Source organism: Arachis ipaensis, chromosome B07 (assembly GCF_000816755.2).
Source record: "Arachis ipaensis cultivar K30076 chromosome B07, Araip1.1, whole genome shotgun sequence".
NCBI lineage: Eukaryota > Viridiplantae > Streptophyta > Magnoliopsida > Fabales > Fabaceae > Arachis > Arachis ipaensis.
The window spans coordinates 86,185,005-86,209,244 of NC_029791.2; the positions used below are offsets into that span (position 1 = coordinate 86,185,005).

General features: G+C 38.9%; 1 long non-coding RNA gene across 1 annotated transcript; it reads left to right on the forward strand.

Annotated features, from left to right (window-relative positions):
• On the forward strand, positions 4,559-23,938 carry LOC110264261. The gene is made up of 4 exons (XR_002350084.1): positions 4,559-4,569; positions 10,600-10,611; positions 23,428-23,475; positions 23,885-23,938. It is a non-coding gene; the product is annotated as an uncharacterized LOC110264261 (long non-coding RNA).

The window sequence follows — 24,240 nt, forward strand, 5'->3', positions numbered from 1 at the left end:
GCGATCTACCTATGTGAATGTAACTAGGGTGCATGCTACTATCTACTTGGCCAAGAGTAATTCAATCTTTCTAGAAGACACATATGTATGTGCACATAGAACAAAATGATGACAATGTATGAACTCTACCAATTCTAGTCGTCAGAATGAAATATGCATAACTTGTATGAAGAACGCTCGCGAGAGCCGGGAACAAGGAATTGAGCTTCGAACCCCTCACCGGAAGTATTTACGCTCTATTCGCTCAGCGTATAGGGTTCATCACTCAATCCTTCCCTACTTCATGCTTTTTCCAAAATTTGTTTTTCTTCTAACAATTAACATATATTCCATGCATGCATGCAACTATCATGGGGTCTTTTCTTTAGGTTGTAATGGGGCTAGGGTCGAGGTAAGGGTGCATATTTGGTCAAGTGAGCTTGAAATTTGAATCTTTGATAAGCTTAAACTTCCCACCTAACCTATGACATCCTATACAATTCAAAAGCTAACCTAACTACCCATTCTTCACTTTTTAACATACTTATGCATTTTCTTTTCATTTCACAACACTTATGCATTGATCCTTATTGAGCTTCATTTGGGGCATTTTATCCCCTTTTTTATTTCTTTCTTCTTTTTTTTTCTTTCTTGCTTTTCTAAAATTTTTTTTTCTTTTTTTATCCATACTATTTTTCTTTTTCTTTTCTTTTTCTTTTGTTTTTCTCATTTTTTTTCTTTCTTTCAAACTATATACAAGAACATCAATGCATAAGGTTTTACATTTGATTAATACATGAGCATATACCCAATTCTCAATAATTACAATAAAAATACAAGGCTACCTTTTTATTCACCCAATGTCCCAAGTTTTCCCACACTTGAATGATACACACACACACACTAGCTTAATCCAATCAAAGATCCAAATAAGGACATTTATTATTTTCCGCTTTAAGGCTTGTAATGTGCAAAATTAAGAACAAGTGGGTTAATCATAGGCTCAAAGTGGCTAACAATGGGAGATAAAAGGTAAGGCTATTTGGGTAAGTGAGCTAATGAAATGATGGCCTCAATCATATACATGCATGAATACAAGGAATAACGGACATATAGAATTAAACAAATCAAAGATCACAATCATAGGAAGAGAAGAATTTCACACAAGAAGGAAAAATAAGTGGTTATAAGATGTAACCACACCATTAGGCTCAAAACTCACTTGCTTGTGGTCTTAGCTCAAATTCCATGTTCCAAAATACATTCTTCAAACAAGTTAAGCATCAAAAGATTTTCAAATTTCAAAATTGGTAGGTTTGCCGTAAAATTCTAGTTTTCTAGAATAGAAGTCATTGCTCTAACCAAGTAGATTTATTAAGAGATACTAATATGCAAAAGATGCCAAAAATGAAAGACCTAGTATGCAATCTACTCTAGTTAAGAAAAGAGGTTCAAGAAATTTATTCGGGTGTTACCTACGGAGATCGGTCGGCCGACCGACCTCCCCACACTTAGAAGTTGGCACGGTCCTCCGTGCCTTGAGTGAGACGGAGTGGTTGATCGGCTTCCGCGTGTCCATCCACTTCTTCATCATTATCGCTTTCATCATTATTGGTACCGGTGGATGTGAAAATTTCCGGTTCTTCCATAGGCGGTGCTAGGCAACTTAGAAGTTTCTTGACAAAAGTGTATCGGCGTTGGTTACGCTGCTCATAACGGTCAAGCTTCTTGTGGAGTTCCTCTATGCGTTGCATGGATGACTTTGGTGGTGCGGATGAGGAAGAGGGAATGCGCATGGGAACGGATAAGTGTGGCTCTTCGGTGTTCGCCGAATGGTAAAGGTACCTCCCGGTTGGAACAACATCTCCGTCCACCGGGATCATGGCCCTTCTATCCTTGGTCTCTCGGGGAACACCGGCTGCGGCGACTAAGTCGGTCACTAGAGCGGGAAAAGGTAGATTCCCCTTAGTGTGAATGCGGCCCATAGATTGGCGGATGAGACGGGGGATATGCACCGGTCTCTCTGTGAGGACACACCAAACCAACAAGGCTAACTCAGAAGTGATAGATGAGCCATGGGTGCTTGGGAGCACGTAGTGGGCTGGAATTTGGGCCCATGCTTGAGCCTCTCTGGTGAGAAAACGTGCGTCAATGCCCTTGGGCCGGGGCCTCATCCTCCCTCGAATCCATAATGATTCGGGTGTGCCAATGACCTTAAGGATAGCATCCCAATCAAACGTCTATTCGCACCGGGCCGACAAAATCTCCTGATAGGCATCAATCCCGTCTGCTAACGGTCCGGTCTTAAGCACATTTTGAATAGCCTCCTCCGTGACGGGAACTTGCCTTCGGCGCACCAATACCGATGTGAGGGAAGGAGAATGGTAATTTGTGTAAAATTCAGACACCCATGACAAGTTTGCCTCCCCTCGCTTCCTCAATAGGAATTCCCATTGCCGTCGTTCGATGCGGGGCAAAATGAGCGGTATGACATGAGCCGGAGGGGCCAGAAGGGGCTCCGCATGATAGTTCCTTGGCTTGATCAAGGGATAGACAAGTTCACAATAGCGGTTGGGGAACTTGTTCGGATCCCTCGCCGGATTATCTTTTTCCAAAACATCAATGTTAGCAATGCTCCTGGGCTTGGTGAGGAGGGCCTTAGCTTGCGGGCCTTGGTGTGCTTTGCCAGTAGACCGTGATGGTGCCTTCTTGGGCGCCTTTCCATTGTCTCTTTTGAACATCATCCTAGAAAAGGAGGAAAGGTGGTGAAATCAAGCTTAAAGAGGCGCCAAGAAAGAATAACCATGCAAGTGATAAAGCACAAAAGAATAAGTGGCTTAGATACATGACAGCTGCAACATGTAACTAAGACAATAATGAAGATCATCGCTAGTCACTAGCATGTGATACATGAGTGGTATAGGCATGCAAACACGAAGAATGAGAAGCGCACACTCATAACAATAACAACAAGAGGTAAGAAAAATATGGGATAAGCGTGTAGAAATCAAGTAAGAAATATAGTAAGCTCAATGTATACAAGAACAAACAAGTGAATGAGAAGGAACACCAAAATAGAGAACACTTAGTCAAAATGATTCCAAGAAGTCGTATGGTTCTTTCATCAAACACTTGGTGTGCATCCCTTTATGACAAAAACTTAGAGAAGAGTGACAATGTAGCACCCCATAAAGCATCATCAATCATCATATCACACCACTAAAAAAAAAAGCAAGTAAATCAAACAAACTCATCAATGCAAGGGCAAGCTCCACTTAGAACACCCATGAGAAAATGAAAGGAAAGAAAGAAATAAAATGCAATAAACAAAGAGAACATGAATGCAACTACTTAAAAAAAATAAGAGCATGTAATTAGGGGGATGGAAAAAAAAAGAGAAAGGGGAACTAAAAACAAAAGATTTAGAAAGGAGGGATACCTTGAAGGGGGAGAAGGAGATAGGGTATGGAGGTGAGAGAAGGGTTAGTGAAGGAGAGGATAGGGAAAAGAGGTGTGGTTCTGCTGGAGGTGGTGGTTGCCGCCGGAGGTGGCGGAGAAGAAGAGGTAGGGATGGTAGAGGAGGGTAGAGGTGAAGAAGAGGGGTGATGGTAAGAAGAAAGAAAGAAAGTGGAGGGAGAAGGGCACACTCTCATTCAATTGGTTCGCGAAACCAACGCGCGCGCGCCATGCATGCGTGCGCGAGCATGGGAAAATCAGTAACGACGCGGACGCGCACGGAGCGTGTGTGCGTGAAGTAGCGGAATGTGAATGTGCGCGCGGGCGCCAGGTGCGCATGCGCATGCATATGTGTTGTGCCCTCAGCACAAGTTGGGCACAACTCTGGCCCAACTCTCGGGAAAAGTGCCTGAAAGTAAAATTTTGTTGAGTGATGCGGGTGCGCACGGTGCGCTGACGCGTCGATAGGCAATATGGTCACGATACGCATGCGCGCCAGGTGCGCCTACGCGTGAGTTCAGTTGGGCCAGTAGCATGAAATTGGCCCAACCAAGGCATAACTCTCTGGTCGATAGCCCAAGATCGCAAAATGCAGTGGTGACGCGTACGTGGCTATTGCGCGAATTACCATGGACGCGTACGCATCTCGTGCGCACACGCGTGATGTTGGTTATGCCCAGGGCTCAAAGCTGGCCCAGAATTTGCACAACTCTCTGGTAAATGGTTCAGAAGTTGCAAAAGCCTAGGGACGCATATGCGCACAGTGCGCGTACGCGTGTCCCTCCCCCCTCCCCTTTTTTTTGAATGGAAAAAAATACCTAACTAGTATGTATTCACTGGCTAAATAAGCCAAAGAAGTCAAAAACACCTAAAATCAACGTAGAATCTAAAGAGAAGTGTGCCTCTACCACATAATCAAGCATTCATGGAAAAATCAATGCAAGTCTTTATGAACAAGTTATCCAAGGTAGGCACAAGCAATGCTAATCAAGCAAAAGTGTAGCTAAACAATTACAAAACAATGAAAAATTCAAAAAAAATGGTACCCAAAGGAGGGAAAGGATAGATCTCACCATGGTGGGGTGTCTCCCACCTAGCACTTTTGTTTAATGTTCTAAAGTTGGACTTTCACTTGTTCATTGCTCTTTGCCAAGAGGTGCGTCTTCCAAAAGGAATACCTCAACCTCTTTATTGCTCTTCATTTGCTCACCATGATACAACTTGAGACGGTGCCCATTGACCTTGAAGATATCCGACCTTGAGGGATGGCACAAATGGTAAACCCCATAGGGTTCCGCCTTCACTACTTGATATGGGCCTTCCCATTTTGACCTTAGTTTACCGGGTAACAATCTCAATCTAGAATTGTAAAGAAGGACTAGATCACCGGCTTTAAATTCTTTGCCTCTTATGTTCCTATCATGCACGGCTTTCATTTTTTTCTTGTAAAGTCTAGAGTTCTCATAAGCTTCAAGCCTCAAACATTCCAACTCCGCTAATTGTAGCTTCCTCTCAATTCCGGCTCCACCCAAACTCGGATTACACTCCTTGATGGCCCAATACGCCTTGTGCTCTATTTCCACCGGTAAATGGCAAGCTTTGCCATACACCAACCGAAAGGGGCTCATGCCAATTGGCGTTTTGTATGCCGTTCGGTAGGCCCATAATGCATCGGTGAGCTTGGTACTCCAGTCTTTCCTATTGGGTTTCACAATCCTTTCCAAGATGCATTTAATCTCCCGATTGGAAACCTCGGCTTGGCCATTTATTTGTGGGTGATAGGCCGTGGCTACTTTATGCATGATGCTATACTTTTTCATGAGTCCATCCATTCTTCTGTTGCAAAAGTGTGAACCTTGGTCGCTCACGATTGCTCGTGGCGATCCAAATCTACAAATGATATTATTTCTCACAAAAGAAAGGACTACATTAGCATCATCCATCCGGGTGGGTATCGCTTCCACCCATTTGGACACATAATCAACGGCGAGTAGAATGTAGAGAAAACCATTAGAATTTGGGAATGGCCCCATGAAGTCAATTCCCCACACGTCGAAAATCTCACAAAATAGCATGGTTCGTTGGGGAATTTCATCCTTTTTAGAGATATTACCAAATCTAATGCATTGAGAACAAGATTTACAAAAATGAGAAGAGTCCTTGAAAAGAGTTGGCCATCAAAAGCCACAATCTAGGATTTTCCTTGCCGTTCTTTGAGGTCCAAAATGGCCTCCTCCTTCGGAGGAGTGGAAAGCTTCCAAGATTGAGTGGAATTCGGTTTGTGGAATGCACCTCCGAATTACTTGATCTGCCCCACATCTCCAAAGGTATGGGTCATCCCACACATAGTATTTGGATTCACTTTTTAGCTTATCTCTTTGGTGTTTAGAGAGATTAGGAGGGAAGGAGCGAGATACTAAGTAATTGGCGATTGGTGCATACCAAGGAATGGTTTCCAAGATTGCATGCAAGCCCTCAAAGGGAAAAGAATCATAGATAGGAGTAGTATCGGCTTTTGTGTGTTCAAGGCGACTTAGGTGGTCTGCCACTAGGTTTTGTGTACCACTCCTATCCTTGATTTCTAAGTCAAACTCTTGCAACAATAAAACTCATCTAATCAATCTCAGTTTGGATTCCTTCTTAGCCAACAAATATTTTAATGCCACATGATCCGAGTACACTACCACCCTTGAACCGAGAAGATATGCTCGGAACTTGTCCAAGGCAAAAATAATGGCCAAAAGTTCTTTTTCGGTAGTAGTGTAGTTAGATTGGGCTCCATCTAATGTTTTTGATGCATAGGCTATGACATATGGATTCTTACCCTCGCGTTGTGCTAACGCGGCTCCCACGGCAAAATTTGAAGCATCACACATTATTTCAAATGGCCTACTCCAATCCGGCCCTCGTACAATGGGAGCTTGGGTCAATGCTACCTTGAGCTTGTCGAAAGCCTCCATGCATTCCTTGCTTAAATCAAACTCAATATCCTTTTGTAGCAACCTTGAGAGAGGCAATGCTACCTTACTAAAATCCTTGATGAATCTCTAATAAAATCCTGCATGTCCAAGAAAAGAGCGGACCTCCCTCTCGGAAGAGGGGTAAGGCAAACTAGATATAACATTAATTTTAGCCGGATCTACGGAGATACCATCTTTGGAAACAATATGTCCTAAAACAATGCCTTGTTTGACCATGAAATGACATTTCTCAAAATTTAAGACAAGGTTGATTTTAGTACATCTTTCCAAAACTTTTTCAAGACTATCCAAGCAATGATCAAAAGAATCACCATATATCGTGAAGTCATCCATGAATACCTCCTTGCATTGCTCTAGAAAATCCACAAAGATGCTCATCATGCACCTTTGGAAAGTTGCCGGTGCATTGCATAAGCCGAATGGCATACGCTTGTAGGCATAAGTTCCAAAAGGGCAAGTAAATGTTGTTTTTTCTTGGTCCTCTAGAGCAATGTGTATTTGGAAGTATCCCGAATAGCTATCTAGGAAGCAATAATGAGACTTACCGAATAATCGATCGAGCGTTTGATCGATAAACGGAAGTGGAAAATGATCTTTTCTAGTGACCGTATTCAACCTTCGGTAGTCTATGCATACTCGCCAAGAGTTTTGCACCCGTGTTGCTATGAGCTCCCCGCTTTCATTCTTAACTGTGGTTACCCCGGACTTCTTAGGTACAACTTGAACGAGACTTACCCATTCACTATCCGAAATAGGGTAGATGATGTCTGCCTCAAGTAACCGTGTTACCTCTTTCTTGACAACTTCCAAAATAGTAGGATTTAATCGCCTTTGAGGTTGTCTTACGGATCTAGCTCCATCTTCCAAAAAGATACGGTGCTCACACACTTGGGGACTTATCCCCACTAGATCCGCCAAACTCCACGCTATTGCCCTTTTGTTCTTCCTCAAAACGCGTAGCAACTTCTCGTCTTGTTGAGGATTGAGTTCCCTTGCTATAATCACCGGAAAGTTGTGGGCTTCATCAAGGTATGAATACTTTAAGTGGGGTGGTAATGGCTTCAATTCTAGCTTTTGCTCTTGGCTTGTCACTTGAACTTTTTCACTTGGATCTTCACTATTTTCTTCAATCATATATTTCTCTTCTAGCTTTGCACAATGCACTTTCGCCACAATGTTGTCAATTAAATCACATTGGAATGCGGAATGGTTCTCTGGTGGGTGCCTCATTGCTTCTTCTAGACTAAAACTTACAACTCTCCCATCTATCTCGAATGAGTAAGTTTCCGAATAGGCATCCAACTTGAATCTAGAGGTCCTCAAAAATAGCCTCCCAAGTAGGATAGATGATGCCCTCTCGGATTTTCTTGGTGGCATCTCAATGATATGGAACTCAATTGGGAATATCAAACCCTTTATGTCGACCAACACATCTTCCGCAATACCCAACACGGTTATTATGCTCTTGTCTGCCAAGACAAACCTAGCCGCTGACCGCTTCAACGGTGGGAGCTTCAATAGATGATAAATGGAAAGAGGCATAATACTAACGCATGCACCAAGGTTGCACATACAATCAATGAATTGGACTCCATCAATGACACAAGAAACTAAGCAAGGACCCGGATCAACACACTTTTCCGGAATGGATCCCATCAAAGCCGAAATGGAACTACCCAATGGAATGGTTTCTAACTCATGAATTCTATCTTTGTTCATACACAAGTCCTTAAGAAATTTCGCATATTTAGGCACTTGGTGTATAGCATCAAAGAGGGGGATAGTTACCTCCACTTTTTTGAACACCTTTACCATTGTTGGGTCAAGCTCCACACGCTTCTTAGCCTTTCTTACCAATGTAGGAAATGGAATTGGTTGAGCCACTTCCTCCAAAATTTGCTTCTTTCTAGGGACTTCACTCCTTGGTTGTGGTTCTTCATCTTCAACTATTACATGTGACTCCTCCTCCTCTTCAATTTCTTCTATCTCAACTCCATCTTCTTCTTGAGCAACTTTCATCTGGTTAGATGCTGTTGAATCTCTTTCTTTCAATTGCGTTCCGGACCTCAAGGTTATGGCGTTGACGCCACCTTTGGGGTTAGGAAAAGGTTGAGAGGGTATGGCACTATAGGTTGATGCTTGAGGAGTGGGAATAGAAGGTGGCTCCATGCGAGCAATGAGAGCTTGGAGAGTAAAAGTGAAGCCATTAAGACTTGAGTTGAGGGTGTTTTGGCGTTCCTTTTGTCCTTGGAGTATAGATCGGAGTGTGTCATCTTGAAGGGTAGGTAATTTGTGGTACTTGGAGTTGATTGGGTGGAAGTGGTTGTCTATGAGGTGGTATGTAGGTTTGATAGTTCCTTCCTTGATTTGGTTATTGGTTTGGGGGGTTTTGTGAGTAGCGGTTTTGTGAAGTGTTGTTGTTCCATCTTTGGTTGCCTCCGTTGTCCCTTCCTCCTTGTTGATAATTGTCCCACCAACTTTGGTTAGAGCTATCCCTCTATCCTTGATTGGAGTTATTACTCCCTTGGCTATAGTTGCCTCCTTGTTGGGGGTACCCTTGGTTATAGTTGCTCCCTTCGTTATGGTATCCTTGATTGGAACGTTCATAGTAGGGGCGATCATAAAAGTTGTGGGTAGCTGCTAGAGTGTTATCTTCTTGGAGACTTGGACATTCGTCCGTGTAGTGGGAGTAGCATGAGCAAATGCCACACACTCTTTGGGGGACCAATTATTGACATTGTTGGTTTTGAGGAGAAGGTTGTTGTTGATATGGAGGTTGTTGTTGATTCACTTAGAGTTGCTTTAGAAGGCTTGTCATTTCACACAAAGTCTTGGTAAGAGTAGTGGCCTCACCACTAGAAGAAACTTCATTTACGGCCTTTGGACGGTTGACTCTTCGTCTAGCATGTTGAGTGGACTCGGCCAAGTTGGTAATGAGTTGCCATGCCTCCTCTGCCGTCCGATACTTTGACAAAGAACCGTTGCTTGAAGCATCCAATAAATTCTTATCTTGCTCCCTCATGCCTTGGCACACATAGCTAAGCAAGACTTGAGTGTCAATCATATGGTTGGGACATAAATCAAGAAGTTTGCGAAACCGTTCCCAATATTTATACAAAGTTTCCATCTCGCCTTGTACAATACATGAGATCTCCTTCCTTAGCTTGTCCGTCATTTCCACGGGCATGAACTTATCAAGGAATTCTCTCCTAAGCAAATCCCAATCGGACACAACATCACTAGGCAAGGTATAGAATCACTCCTTGGCTCTTCCCTCAAGAGAGAAGGGAAAGGCAAACAACCATATAGCCACTTCATCGGATTCTTCCCGCCTAGTAGTCGAGCATACACCATGAAAGTCCTTGAGGTGTCTAATTGGATCTTGTGCGGGAAGTCCATGGAATTTTGGTAAGAGATTGATGAGAGCAGTCTTGAGTTCAAAGTTTGCATTTAAGTTGGGATGAAGCACATGTAGAGGTTGGAGAACAAAATCCGGTGCACCGCTTCCTTGAGAGTAACTCTTCTTGGAGCGGCCATGTTGTCAAAATCTAGATCAAAAGAAAAACTATTAGTATTATTAACAGAAGAGTAATTGGTGCCTTCGTTGGATGACGATGATATGGTTGGTGAATTGGTAAGAACTTTTTCAGCTTCCTCAAAGACCAACCGCCTCCGAGCTTGCCTAATATGAAGCAAGGTTCTTTCAATTTCCGAATCAAAGGGTGCTAAGCTCGGATTTGGTAGTGAACGCGTCATACAATGAAGGAGATAAGAAACTCATGACATCAATCGGCATCTAAACAAAGACTAATCCTAACTAACAATCAAACAAGCAAACAATCAATTAAGAGGGAAATGCAAGTATTCACATATCAACATATTCACACTAACCAATAGAATGGCACACATAAGCAACTCCCCGGCAACGGCGCCATTTTTGATGAACATAAATTTATGCCGATTAAAAACTAGTGATAAATCTGATCGTGAGTATAGTCTAACCAACATACGAATACCGCATCAAATAATTCTAAAATCTATGACCGAGAGTATTGATCACGGGTCGTTCTCTCTAGGAATTGCTTTAGAATGTGCATCCTTGGTTAGGAAAGCTTTTATGGTTTTGAGAGTTGGTGCAAGGATTCAAAATAGCAAAGCGATCAACAATTAATTGAAATAAAAGCCTTGGCCAAGGGTAAGCGTTGGAAGTTCCATCATTATAGTTTCCTTCAATTATGATAAGAGTTGATTATTGCTTCACTTAGTTAACCCCCTAACAATGGAGGAAAGTCAAGTGAGAGTAACTAACTTGAGTCACAAGTCCTAGTCTCACCTTAGGGAAGTCTAGCTTTAGTACACTCCAAGCCAATTAGCAATTCTCAATTCATAATCTACAATTGATATCCACTATTCAAGTGTTTCCAATAACTCAACCCCTAAGCCAAGTAAGAGAAATCTACTCCATAGCTAAGGTTGTCATTATCACAAACAATTGGTAGGCAATTATAAAAAACATGATGCAATTGAGAGAAGAGAATTGAATTAAAGCTATCTATTCCAAACAATCATCAACAATCACACAATTGAATGAAACCTCAATTCATTAATCCATATTCAAAGTAACAAAGTGAACCAAATCTAGATCTAAGAAATTGAACCAAAAGAACATCAATTAAGAGTAGAAGAAGAGTAGATCTACACTTGTAGCAAAACAAAAAGTCAATTAGCAATAGATCTCACCAAGAATTCAAAAGAAACTTGCAATGGAGGATGAAAACCTAGAGAGAAGTTGGAGTTTCTCTCTCTAAAAACAAAATATAACAAACTTCCTAAAAATATCTGGAAGAAAAAAATGACTCTCCCTAACACCCCTAAGCCTTGGCCTTCTTAAGCTTTTCCCTCCAAAATCTTCTCCAAAACAGGGCCTGGGAACCCCTTGAAATTGCCGGGCACGTGTTTCATTTAAAAAATCATGTGCGCACATCGAAGCGTACGCGCACTGCACGCGTATGCATCCTTGGGCTCTTTTGCGATCTGCGCGCAAGCATACGATGCGCGCGAGTGTCATAAGGGATATGGCCCAGCCATATAAGCGCGCCGGCTCCTTGCTCGGCTCCACTGCGCTGGCTCTGGATGAGCGCATCCACGCGTACGCGCACGATGCACGTGCGGCGCATGTCCAAACTTCAATTCCTTGATTTGTTTCATGCTCCTTCCATTCATGCATGCTTCCTCTATTCCCCTAGGCCATTTTTTTGCCCTAAAACTTCTGAAGTCACTTAATCAAATGGATCAAGGCATCTAATGGTAATTGAGGAGGATTATAATATCTCAATTTTTGATGCAAAAGAAGCATATTTTCATCTATGAGGTAAAATGGGAAAGAGACACAAAATCATGCACTTTTATATGAATAAGTGTGGAAGATCATTGATAAAACCCTTAGATTCTATGCATGATAAACCCTAAAAACGGGGTTTATCAATAGGCATAGAAAAAATTCTCTTCTTATGTCGATCTATAATATTCTTCTTGAAATCAGAAACTGTGACTTTTGTCTGAACCTCAAATTTTGATCCTTCGGAATCCTAAATTGCGATAAATTATTGCATATGCTCCATGTCAATGGCCAATTTGACCAAATCCTCCATGGTCTCGTAACAGTAGTGTTGTACTTTATCTGCAAGGTCTTCACATAATCCAAGCAAAAATCGTTCCATAAGGACCTCGTGACTCCTTTTAATATTGGCATTGTCCATTAAATAAAGAAACTCCTTGTGGTACTCCATCACTGATTGTGAACCTTGTTGTAACCTACAAAATTTTCTAAAAAATTCGTTATGATATGATGATGGTACAAACTAACTTCTCATTATTTTCTTCATCTTTTTTCAGCTACAAATTGGGCTCTTTCCATACCGTCTTCTCGATTTTCCTAATTCGGTCCACCAAATACGGGCATCATCGAAAAAATTGGCTTGTACCAGTCGAACCTTCTTTTCTTCTGAAAGGATGCAATTTGCAAAAATCGACTCTACCTTCCTTTCCTATCCAAAATAAGCTTTAGGATCATTCCTCCATTTAAATGCAGGGATTTGTAACTGAGAACCCTTTTTTGCATATGAGATTCCTCCATCATCACTATCGTAATACTCAATCATTATTTTTTTTTTACTTTTTTGTCTCTAAAGTGAATTTACAGAAATTAAAGAGAAAAAACAAAGAGACTAAACAAGACTCATGAAACATATAGATAAATAAGAATTTACCTACGACCTGTAACTGATACTAGATGATAAGAAGTTAGAATGAAGGATAAAGGGATAAGAAAAGGATGGAGAAAAGACGCAACAGAAAAGATGTAACAACCCGAGTTTTTGAAAATCAAATAATTAGTTATTTGTAATTTATTATATTTTTTCAGAATTTTATTTTAAGAATATTATTTTACAAAAGGTAAATAAATAGAGTTTCATTTTAAATGAAGTTTAAATTAATTAGAATTTTTATATAATCTTTATTAAAATTTAATATTTCACATAATTTCAGTAATTAAATAATAAAAAAGAATTATTTTTAATAGAGTACATTTAGTTTTAAAATTATTATAAAATTATTATCAAAATATCTATTCTATCCAAATTCTTTTATAAAATCCTTAATTTCTAACCCAACTTCCCAAATTGAAAATCACAAACCTTAACCCTAATTCCCCAAATCCATAAATTTCCAATTAGAAACCCTAGAACCCCACCCCTTCTGAAAGAAGGAAGCTAAGCACCGCGGGAAAGAGAAAGGGAAAAAAGGGAGAAGAGGTCACCGGCAGGAGAAAGGGGAGACCGCCACCATCATTGGCACCTGATGCGAGGAGAGGGAGAGCTTGCGCCGCACCTCCATCGCTGTGGACCCGTTGAAGCTAGCGCGAGAGAAGAGAAGGAAGGGGCGCTGTCTCACGCCGTTGTTGTCACACCTCGCTATCATCACCGTCGAGACCGCCACCACCGTTGGAGTCGCGAACTGAGAAGGAAGAAGTCGATCCTGTCACCACCGCTATGTCTCGTCACTACTGTACGCCGCTAGGTTTGTCGCCGACGCCATTCATTCCAGCCGCCATTGGAGTCACCAGGATGGGGAGCCTGATGCGAGAGAAACAGCGCGAAAGGAAGAGGGAGAGAGGTCCAAGGCTGAACTGGTTCCTACCACTGCTGTTCTGCCATGCCGCTGCTAGGGCCAAACACCATCTCCAAGCTCATCACCATCGCTCAGGTCATCGGAATCAACCGTTGGAGCTATGGATGCGTTGTACTTAATTCCTTTGGGTACAGTAAGTTATCTTTGCTCTGAAAACTCCTTAAATCGTTGATTTTGTTATACGTTTCTATGGTTCTTGTGATGTTAATGCCTTAAGATCGAATCCAGGTTATTGCATGTTGGTGATTTTAAGTTGCTGTTGTGGCCGGGGATATAGTGGAGCTGTGGTTATAGCTGCCGCTGAGGGCGGGCTGAGAGAAAAGGATTTCTTTGATGCGTTTAGTTTTGCGAGTTTCAACGAGCTGATGTAGGGGGGATTTCTTCAACTCAATTTACTATCAAAAATTTTTTTAAGTTGATATTAAGATGAAAAATATATTTTTATGATTTTGTAAGTCTTATGAATTGAACCAAGTTGCCTTGAATGACTGTAAATGCTAGTTTGAATGGTTTATTGATTAATTGAAAATGTTTAGTTGGGTTTTGTACTTGGTTTAAAGTTATTATGATGATGATTGGATTATGACTGTTTCTAATTATTGAGTTGGAAAGTTGGTTTGATTAAATACTATGTCAAATCATTTTCTTGGTTTGGGATTAGTTTGATATTGAAAATGAATCGGCATTTGGAACGATTTGAGATATTGGGAATGGGTTTTGTTGACTTATCAGAAATGATTTTAAGAATTGGAAATGATTTTGACATTAGAAATTGGTTTGAATTGTTTGTAATGAATTGAGATTTAAAGATGATTTCTAATATTAGAATTAGTTTGAGTTATTGAAAATGATTGAAAAGAGGTTGAGAAATGGTTTGGTTGGGACCCTTGAAGGGTGGCAAAAGTTCCGGTTTTAGAGGAGATACTGTCAAAAATTTTATAAAACTTTGAGACTTTGTTTGAAGTGTTATTTAAAGGAAACTTTGGTTTAAGAATCATAATATTTGATTTTGGTTTTATTATGAAAAGATGATTTATTATGAGGTTGATTAAGACTCTTGTTTGGGTGAAAAGATGTTTTATGAAAGAAAATGGATCTAAATTGTTTTTAAAAGAAAGATTTTTATATTTGAAACATCTGGGCTGTACACAAGGGTTGTGGCTTAGTTCCACTTGCTCCGGATCAAGCTTTTAAGACAGATGTAGTTTTGAATGTGAATTTTGACCAGGCAAGGATCATGGTAGTGTACCGCTTGTCCAGTGTTGTGATATCTGTGAGGATCTGGTGGTGTATCGTTCACTGATGAGGGAATATTTTATACGCTTTTTAGCATCATTTTCATATAGTTTTTAGTATGTTTGTTTAGTTTTTATTAAGTTTTTATAGGTTTTAGTGTTAAATTCACATATTTGGATTCTACTATGAGTTTTTGTGTTTTTGTGCAATCTCAGATATTTTCTGGCTGAAATTGAAGAGCTGGAGCAGAAGTCTGATTCAGAGACAGAGAAAGCACTGTAAATGCTGTCCGGATCTGACCTCCTTGCATTTGGAAGAGCTTTTCTGGAGTTACAGAAGTCCAAATGGAGCGCTCTCAATAGCTATGGAAATCTGACTTTCAGAGCTTTCCAGCAATATATAATAGTTCATACTTTGCTTCGGATTAGAAGATCCAAAACTGGCGTCTAATGCCCAAAGAGCAGATACCAGTGTCTAAACGCCCAAAGAGGACCCCCTAGCTAGCGTTCCAGGCCTAGAGACCTCAAAGCACGTGGATCTCATCAAAGCTCAGCCCAAACACTCACCAAGTGGGCCCCAGAAGTGAATTTTAGCACTAAATAGACTGTTTTACCCTTACTAGTCATCTGTTTAGTATTATTTTACATAATCATTTGAACAACATACTAGAGAACAACTATTATTTCAAGTTTTACTTTGTATTTTACATCAGTATGAGTTTCTAAACCTCCTAGGTTTAGAGGAGGAGCCTTGCTGAGTCCTATGAATTAATAAAAGTATTACTGTTTCTTCTTCGATCCGTGTTTGATTTATTTCTAAGATGTATACTCAATCTTCATCGTGGTGAATAAGATGATCAGACAATCAGCTCTATTCATCACATTAAGATGAACGTGCCTGATAAACACCTGCGTCTACTTGGGTTCGTGTGAATACGTGACTGGAAAGCACGAGCTAACAGCTATGTTTATACATCTCTCAGACGACTAATCCACAACTTCGTTGGGGACTTCTTAAGACACCAGTTCAGCCTATTTTTGGGGAGATTAGGCTCTCTGTGGTATAGGCTAGAATCCTAAGAAGCAACATCCTCTGATCCAGAACATTTGACCTTGTCTGTGGGATTTTGAGTAGGATCGCCAAGAGAATGAACTGCTAGTACTTCACCCTTCGTCAGATCGGATGACCACGGCCAATGGCGTTAAATCTATAGCAGAGGAGATCAATGACCACGGCCCATGGCGTTGATCACATACAGCCTGCCATAGAAGAGATTACTCACAAGAAAAGAAGATAGTAATGCCAGAGTTAATTCAGAAAGGCAAAGTAACTCCAATCCTCAACTACATTCCTATTACTGATTGCTCTTTTACATACATTACTCTTACAACTTCAAATCAACAACCTTCTGATATGCCTGACTAAGACCTGCAAGATAACCATATCTTGATTCAAGCTAACAATCCTTGTGGGATCGACCTTGACTCGCTCAGATATTACTTAGACGACCCAGTGCACATGCTGGTACAGCAGTACGAAAGTGTGGGGATTCGTGCTACCACTCACAAGTAGTGGGGATCGTGGTTCTGTACCGCCATTGAGTTTGTTATTTTCCAATTGAAAACATCTGTGGGAATTGGGGTGGTTTACCACCTGCAGATGGTGGGGATTGAGGTGGTTTACAGCCCACCAGGTGAGGATCGTAGTACTGTACCGCTCACCAGTTTCTAAGAGGACGATATGTGGGTTAGCTACAAGATGTGTTAGGTTCTGGCAAAGTAACTGACACGTGAGCTCACGGCCAGTAGGACAGGCATGCATTATGTTGCATTTGTATGCTTTGTTTGGGTGTGCTTAAGTATTTTGGTTTTCCTATTTGATGAATTCTGTTCAACTGGTAACTATGATACTTGCTGTAACTGTTCTTTATATGTGTTTTCCTTGAATTTGTTTGTGTTTGTGATTGATTTTGTTTGAGATTGAGTTTCGATGGTGAATTATTTATAATTGGGCCAGAGGCTGAGGTGATTTGATTTGGGCCAGAGGTCAAAATTTGATTATACATTGGGTCGGAGGCTGTGATTGGTTGTATTTGGACCGTAGGCCATAAATGATTGAATCAGTGGTAAGTTTTGGTTAAAATGTTATTTTTCTTGAAATTTTTGTAAGAAAAATGCGAATTTTAAATTTAAATAATAAACTGATAATCACTGCATTTTGAAAATAGTTTTATTTACAATATCTTGTTATGACAATTCTTAAAAATCCTTTTACTGAGAATCCTTTCGAGGACGATGTTCTCACTCCCCTATAGAATTCTCTGTCCAGGATGGACGAGGAAGCTAATGAAGTTTTTTTGATAAGTCTTTAGATGTACTATTTCTGTTTGTATGTATATTCGTCATAGTTTTTTTTAAAGCATAGTCAGTCCATTCCTAAGGCTCTAATAGGAACGAACTGCTCTGATACCTTAATGTAACACCTTAACTTTTAGTACCTCATGATCGTACTAAAATCCCAGGTGTCACATACCTCTAAACCTTTTTACTTTATACTATATTTATTTAATATTGAGCCTTCGCAAATACGAATCGAAATTTTAAACAAGAAATTGAAAGGAGACTTTATTTTATAACACTTAACCACAAAAGTATATATATTCACATAGCTTTATATACATAGACTTATTCAAAAACTCTCAATTACAAGTCCTTCCCCTCTAAAAGTCAAAACAATAAATGGCAGGGGGAAAGTAAATTTAGGACTAAACCAAATACAGGAAATATGAATACATATATTTACAAAACTCTGTGGATCAGTCGTAGCTCTTCGCCAAGGATTTCCAAACCTGTCACTGAAACAGAAGATCTGTAGGCGGTGAGAACGTCGTCCTTGCTTGTTCTCACTATAGGGTTACAGAAAATGCTATAACAAGATACGTAAAATAAAATTATTTTTAGAGTACAGTGCTCATTGCTCGTCTTATGTGTCTTTCCAAAAACCGTGGGTACACATTCAAAATCCAGAAAATCCCTTTTTGAAGACTTGGTAAATTTCTCAAATATTTTAAAACAAAAGCTTTTTCCTTTCTTGCAAAATCTGAAAAGTTTTTCCTAGACAGTATCAATGACCAACATGTCCCAAGCATAGGTTCAATTAAGTCTATGCTGTTAGAGTTTGATTTTTCATACTTTTCTGTGCGTACGCATGCCTCACGCGTACGCATGAGTGAGAGTTTCGTCAGGCCACACGTTGTAACACCCTAACTTACCTCATGATTATACTAAAACTCCGAGCGCTACATACCTCTAACCCTTTTTATTTTAATATTTACTATGTTTATCCTTTACGACTACGAACCAGAATTTTACTGAAGAAAACGAAAGCTCTTTACTTTTAACCACTTAGCCAAACTGATACATATACTTACATAATCACATAGCGTTATGTGCATAGACATATACCAAGATTTTCAAATACAAGCCCTACCCTTGTAAAAATCAAAGACAATAAATGGCGAGGGAAAAATCCAAGGCTAAACCAAATACTGAAGATACGGATACATATGTACATAAAGCTCAGACGTTCAATTGCGGCTCCGCGCCAAGGATTCCTGAACCTGTTGCTGAAAGGGAAAATCTGTTGGGGGGTGAGAACGTCGTCCTCACATGTTCTCAGTAGGAAAAGTGAATGTTGTAAAAGTAATGAACAAAATGCGAATAATTGACTTTACTCAGTAAAACTATTCTCTTATCAAGCCCTTGAAAATACTTTTTAATTTTACTTTAGACAATTAATTGCTTTCTTTAAATTTTCTAAACTTAAAACAAAATTCATTCACAACATTAATTCTTAATCTCTTTAATACATAAACTAATAGTACTAGAGACCCAATTGAACACACAAGCAAGGCAGAATAAGACAACTAGCACAATCATAGGGAAAATACAACAAGCAAAATGCAACCAAATGTAAATGTGCAAATAATATGATGCATGTCTGTCCTATGCAGGCCATGAGCTCATGCATCGGTTGTCTACCCGCAACGCGACGTTATTTAGGGTGAACCCCAAATATGGTTTCTTTACCATGTCAGTCAGGCACAATTATCATCATGGACGAACCCATGTCAGTTAGGATATCTTGGCATCACGGTAAGAAACAGGCTATCAGTTAGGCGAACATTCCCGCATTAGCAACTTTAGGTTATCAGTTAGGCGGGCACTTTCGCATTAGCGGTTTGGCACAAAGGCCCATTCAACATACAATATGCTATTATAACTAGGCGGACATTTCCACATTAGCAATCTTAGGCTATCAGTCAAGCGGGCACTTCCGCATTAGCATTCGGCACAAAGGCCCATTAAAACATACAATATTCAATTATCCTTTCATTCTTAGTTTCTCGTTCCTTTTCTTTTTGTCATATCTCCGCATCACCAAATAATCAATCATACCTCCGCATCACCACATATTTATTCACACCTCCGCATCACCATATTATTAATTACACCTCTGCATCTCTAGAAATGTGCACTTGTAGTCGCTCGTCCCTTGTAACATCAAAATGCTTAATTCCTAAGTATCCAAACTTCTTTAACTTTTTATCAAGATAAAAGTCATTTTCTTAATAAACCTAACCCAATTTATAAACAAAATCTTTTCTCAATAGATTTAACTTAATACATTATACTTTTCTTAATAAATCGTAATCAATTAATACGATTCTTAAATTGAATTTTCTTTTAAATAACGCTTTAAACAAAGCCTCGTCGTTTTATAAAAATTTATGCAACATTTCTTCTATAATTCAGGTTTTGCCACCCCCCAAGGATCCCTTCCAATCCATTTCAATTCTCAAAAACCCTTCTTGATAATTCAAACAAATCAAATTTTTAATACAAAACACTTTTTTTCAATATGAGTAAATATGTAAACCAAATCTTTTTTCTAACATAGAGTCATTTCTCAAAATAAGCTTGTAAATCTGGTTTCTAAAATAAAATTACTTTTTCGTATATTTCTACAAAAATTTAGACAGAACTTCCCCTTAAAAATAAACTTTACCACCCTCGCGGGCTCCTTCACTTTTATCATTTCTTAACTTATCTCAATTCAAACCAGTACTCAATTCAGAATCAATAAATTAGTCAAGCCAGCAATTTCATCCATCCCATATAATTCCGATCAATACTCTAATCTCAATTCATACATCATTTTACCAAAGCATGCACATAATTTATTCACAGCCACAGTTTTAACAACTCTCATCACAACCATCTAAAAATCAGAATCTTTAGCATTCACAAACATTCAGGAAACCAAACACATATTCATTAAATTCAATTATTTTCAAAATCACAAATCCAACACAAATTCGTCATTCAACCAGTCCAGACAGTCATAAATTATTTGCAATTACTCATTAAGCTTTTAAGCATTCATGAATTAAAAATTTTTAATTTAAAAACGAAATCTCCTAACTCCGTACGAAATCAAAATCAACGAAAATTTTGGAGAAGTTTTCTGATCAAGCTGCTGAAGAAGAAAACGTCAGTAATCGCCTGTACCTCGTAGAACTCTAATTGGCTGTACTCAAGGAGAAGAGGAGTTACGTCACCATCAACTTCTATCGGATAAAAGTAATGCTAATGTAAAGAAGAAGAATACAAAATTTTTATCGAATTAAATTTTTTATTAGAGTTACGAATTACAAAAAATCGAATTTTGAAGCTCAAGAAAGTTCACAGTTTCTTTTTTTCTCTCTTGCCTTACCCAAAAATAAAGCATGCATGGCCGATTAAGTACTAATGATCATGTTTTAGGGAAAATGTTACACGTAAAGGAGGTTTATGTGTCATTGCGTTGGTTATTAATTAAATGAAACATGTGTCATGCTTGAAAATATATATATATAGAAATTTTAGAGAGATTTTTTGTCGAAAAATAAAAAAAATGGATTAGTATAAATTACAGACGGAAAAGAGAATCCATCTATAATTCCGTCAGAAAAATTAATTTTTTTCTGTGAGAAATGGTTACAGACGGAAAATCCGTCTGTAATTAAATAGACAAAATGCTGCGTTTTATTAAATTATTATAGACGAAAAATTCGTCTGTAATTTAAATTTTCCGTCGGAAATATTAGATTAACCCTAGCTCAGATCTTACCCTCCCTCGATCCATTCACACTCCACACAAGTTTAGCAGGATCTTCTTCCTCTCTCCATCCACGCTCTCTCCATCGCTCCGTCCATGCTCTCCCCATCGCAGGAGCTTCTTTCACCACCGCCGCTCTCCTCATCGCTCCGTCCACAAAAAAGCTCCATCCACAAAAAAGCTCCATCCACGAAGAAGCTCCATCGCTTACGAGCTCCATTTTCCTGCTTTTGTTTGAGCTGTGTTTCAGTCCCTTCCATTTAGATCTGCGCTTCCAAATTTCAGATCGTGTTCCGGTAACCTCTATTTCTCTTTTTTTTCTGTATTCTCTCTTCGAGTTCTTCATTCACTTGCCCTCACTGCACATTCTTCTTGTCTCACGATCTGATCTCATGGCTCCTAACACTGTTACGGACTTTGTTTTCTTGCCAGATTCAATTTGAGACAATAATCACTTCCGTCATTTCAAAGATCGAATGCAGACATGGTAATCCTTTTGTTTCCTCACAATCCCACACTTCGATATTTTTTTTAGGCTTCTCTATCAGCTACAATTTTGATATGTGCATGTAATTTGAATCTATGATACATTTACATGGGCTTCGTGTTGTGTAATTGTACACACTTACCTTATAATTGAGATCTATTCATGGTGATGTTTGTATTTGAATGTTCTTCAAGATTACTGTTGGATCTTCTGATTTAGCTTATGATACCCGGTATTATTTTCCTTTCTCCTCAAATTTAGCTATGATAGGTTGCTGTAAATTCTATTTCGTACAAAATTGGTGATGAATTAGATTATATGAAAGTTACTTGCCCATTGAGCGTAGCCAAAATTGTGAGGTTGGGCAGTGCTGGATTCCGTTGCAAAATGATGCATTTAACTGGGTTAGGGAATACTTCAGTCTTTCTTTCTATTTGCTTGAATTATCTTATACAACTTTGAATTTATGTTCTGAATTTTTTTCACCTATATACGTTGTACTTGCTGCATCCATTGTGAGTTTTTATTTTAAAGCTTGTCTCTCTAGTATTCCACTCTTTCTTATGTTTCTTTCATATTCTCTTGGAATTTTTTCCTACTAGCTAAATTATTGATAAGATTATGAAACTTTCTTTGACCCAAGGCTTCGGAGATGAAATGGGACTTTCTGATGAGGGCTTATCCTCTTTTCTATATCCTTTGATATTTGGATAAAAATTTTTTTTCTATTATTTTCATACCCACTCTCACCTCTGCCAAAAAAATGCAGGAAGCTGATCGAAACAACAATGGGAAAGCTGCACACTCGGCATGGAGGAATTATGATGACTTCAATGAATACTTTTGGTCAGCAAACTGATGCCTCAACACATTTTGAATGTACCTTAGATTTTGCTTAGTTGTGTATCCTCTTGTCCTCCTTGCAGGAATAGTAGAATTCCTAGGAATCACTACATTCATTCGGTCTCCTACTAATCCTATACCATGTGATAAGGGTATAACATCCATTAGAACAAGTTCTAGTGCTACCTTAATGTCTTCACTCAATAAAGCAGCTTGAACTCCTGCTCCATAAGCAACAGCTTCATCAGGGTTGATACTCTTGCAAAGATGCTTCCCTCTGAAAAATTCTTGCAATAGTTGCTGCATTTTGTGAATTCTAGAAGAACCTCCAACAAGGACAACATCATGTATATCAGACACTTCTATGTTAGCATCATAGAGACAATGATTTACTATTTCCATACACTCTTTGAAGAGTTCCATGTTTAGTTCCTCAAACTTAGCACGGCTGATTGATGAGTAAAAATCAATGCCTTGATATAAAGCATCAAGTTCAATAGTAGCATCAAAAGCAAAGGAGAGTGTTCTTTTTGCTCTTTCACATGCAATTTTCAACCTTCTCAAGGGTTTTGAGTTCCTACTAATATCCATTTTGTTCTTCTTTTTGAACTCTTGTACCAAGTAATTTACCATTCTGTAATCAAAGTCTTCTCCACCAAGATGAGTGTTCCCTGCTGTGGCCTTAACTTCAAAGACTTTATCTTTAACCTTAAGGACAGACACATCAAAAGTACCACCATCAAGGTCAAAAATCAAAATATTTCGTTCTTCTTTAACACTGATACAGGTGAGTTTTAACACATGCATTAGTTAGTTTATTCCTGTCTAATGAAATAAAAGCTTTTGTTCATTTTGCATTTGAAGGAACTATAAATACCAGTTCATTAAATGCAATCTGCTAAGTACATAGATTGAAATTACTCTGTGACTGATTAGAATGAGATTAACAGCAATAATTTTGTGCCCTATCAATATCGTAAACCATCTCATAAATCTGATTACTTTGGCAAATATCAGTTGATGTTAATATTTTACTCCATTGCTTGCATGTGTTAAATTCACTCCTTCATTTATTTAGATTATGATTTTATGCAGGTTTTTTCTGATCTGGAGCATTCTGTATGTAGGATGGTACATCGGCAGGTTTGGTTCTGATTGGTTGATGTTAATGCCTTTTACTATTTAGAGTTAACTTTTTGTGATTTTATGTAACTTATGGGACTTCTATTTTGATTATGGCAAAATGTTGTCAAGTTTATGCATATGATTGATATATATACACAAATATATAGCACTGAAGTCATGGAACAAGTTTTCTTGATTTTGTTCAAAATATTCTCGAGAAAAAAAAACAGCACTGTGGACTCTATATAATATTGATATTTGTAATTTGTCTACAGATTTAAGCATTCTTACCATTCTCCTTTTGCATAGAGCTTGTTCATTAACAGTTAAAATTTTTAGTTTCTAGACTTGTATCTTTTGTTCTTGGCTCTCAAGATGCTTGATTGACTTCTCTAATTAGGGGATCCATTTTCCAAAACCCTTGTAGGTTGCCACAATTGCTTGGTTGGAAGCTGATTCTGTGTGTGGCAGTCACTATGTTACTTGACCTAGAGGGAATGGATTTGCTGTATGTTGTATTGAAAGGCTTGATTTTCGCAGCATTGACATTTTTGATTGTACTATGTTACTTGCAGCTCCCACAGAAATAAGAAAATTATCTGAGTATAAGGAAGATGGGATTCCAGTTGACATTAAATTACCTGTTAAACATGTAATAACAAAGGAGCTTCAGGTATACACTATTTTATGGTATGTTTGATTGATTTTCCCCCTTATTGGTAAACTTCAACAATTTTGTTTTTTCTTCTTCTGCAGCTTTACTTTGACAAAATAACTGAGCTA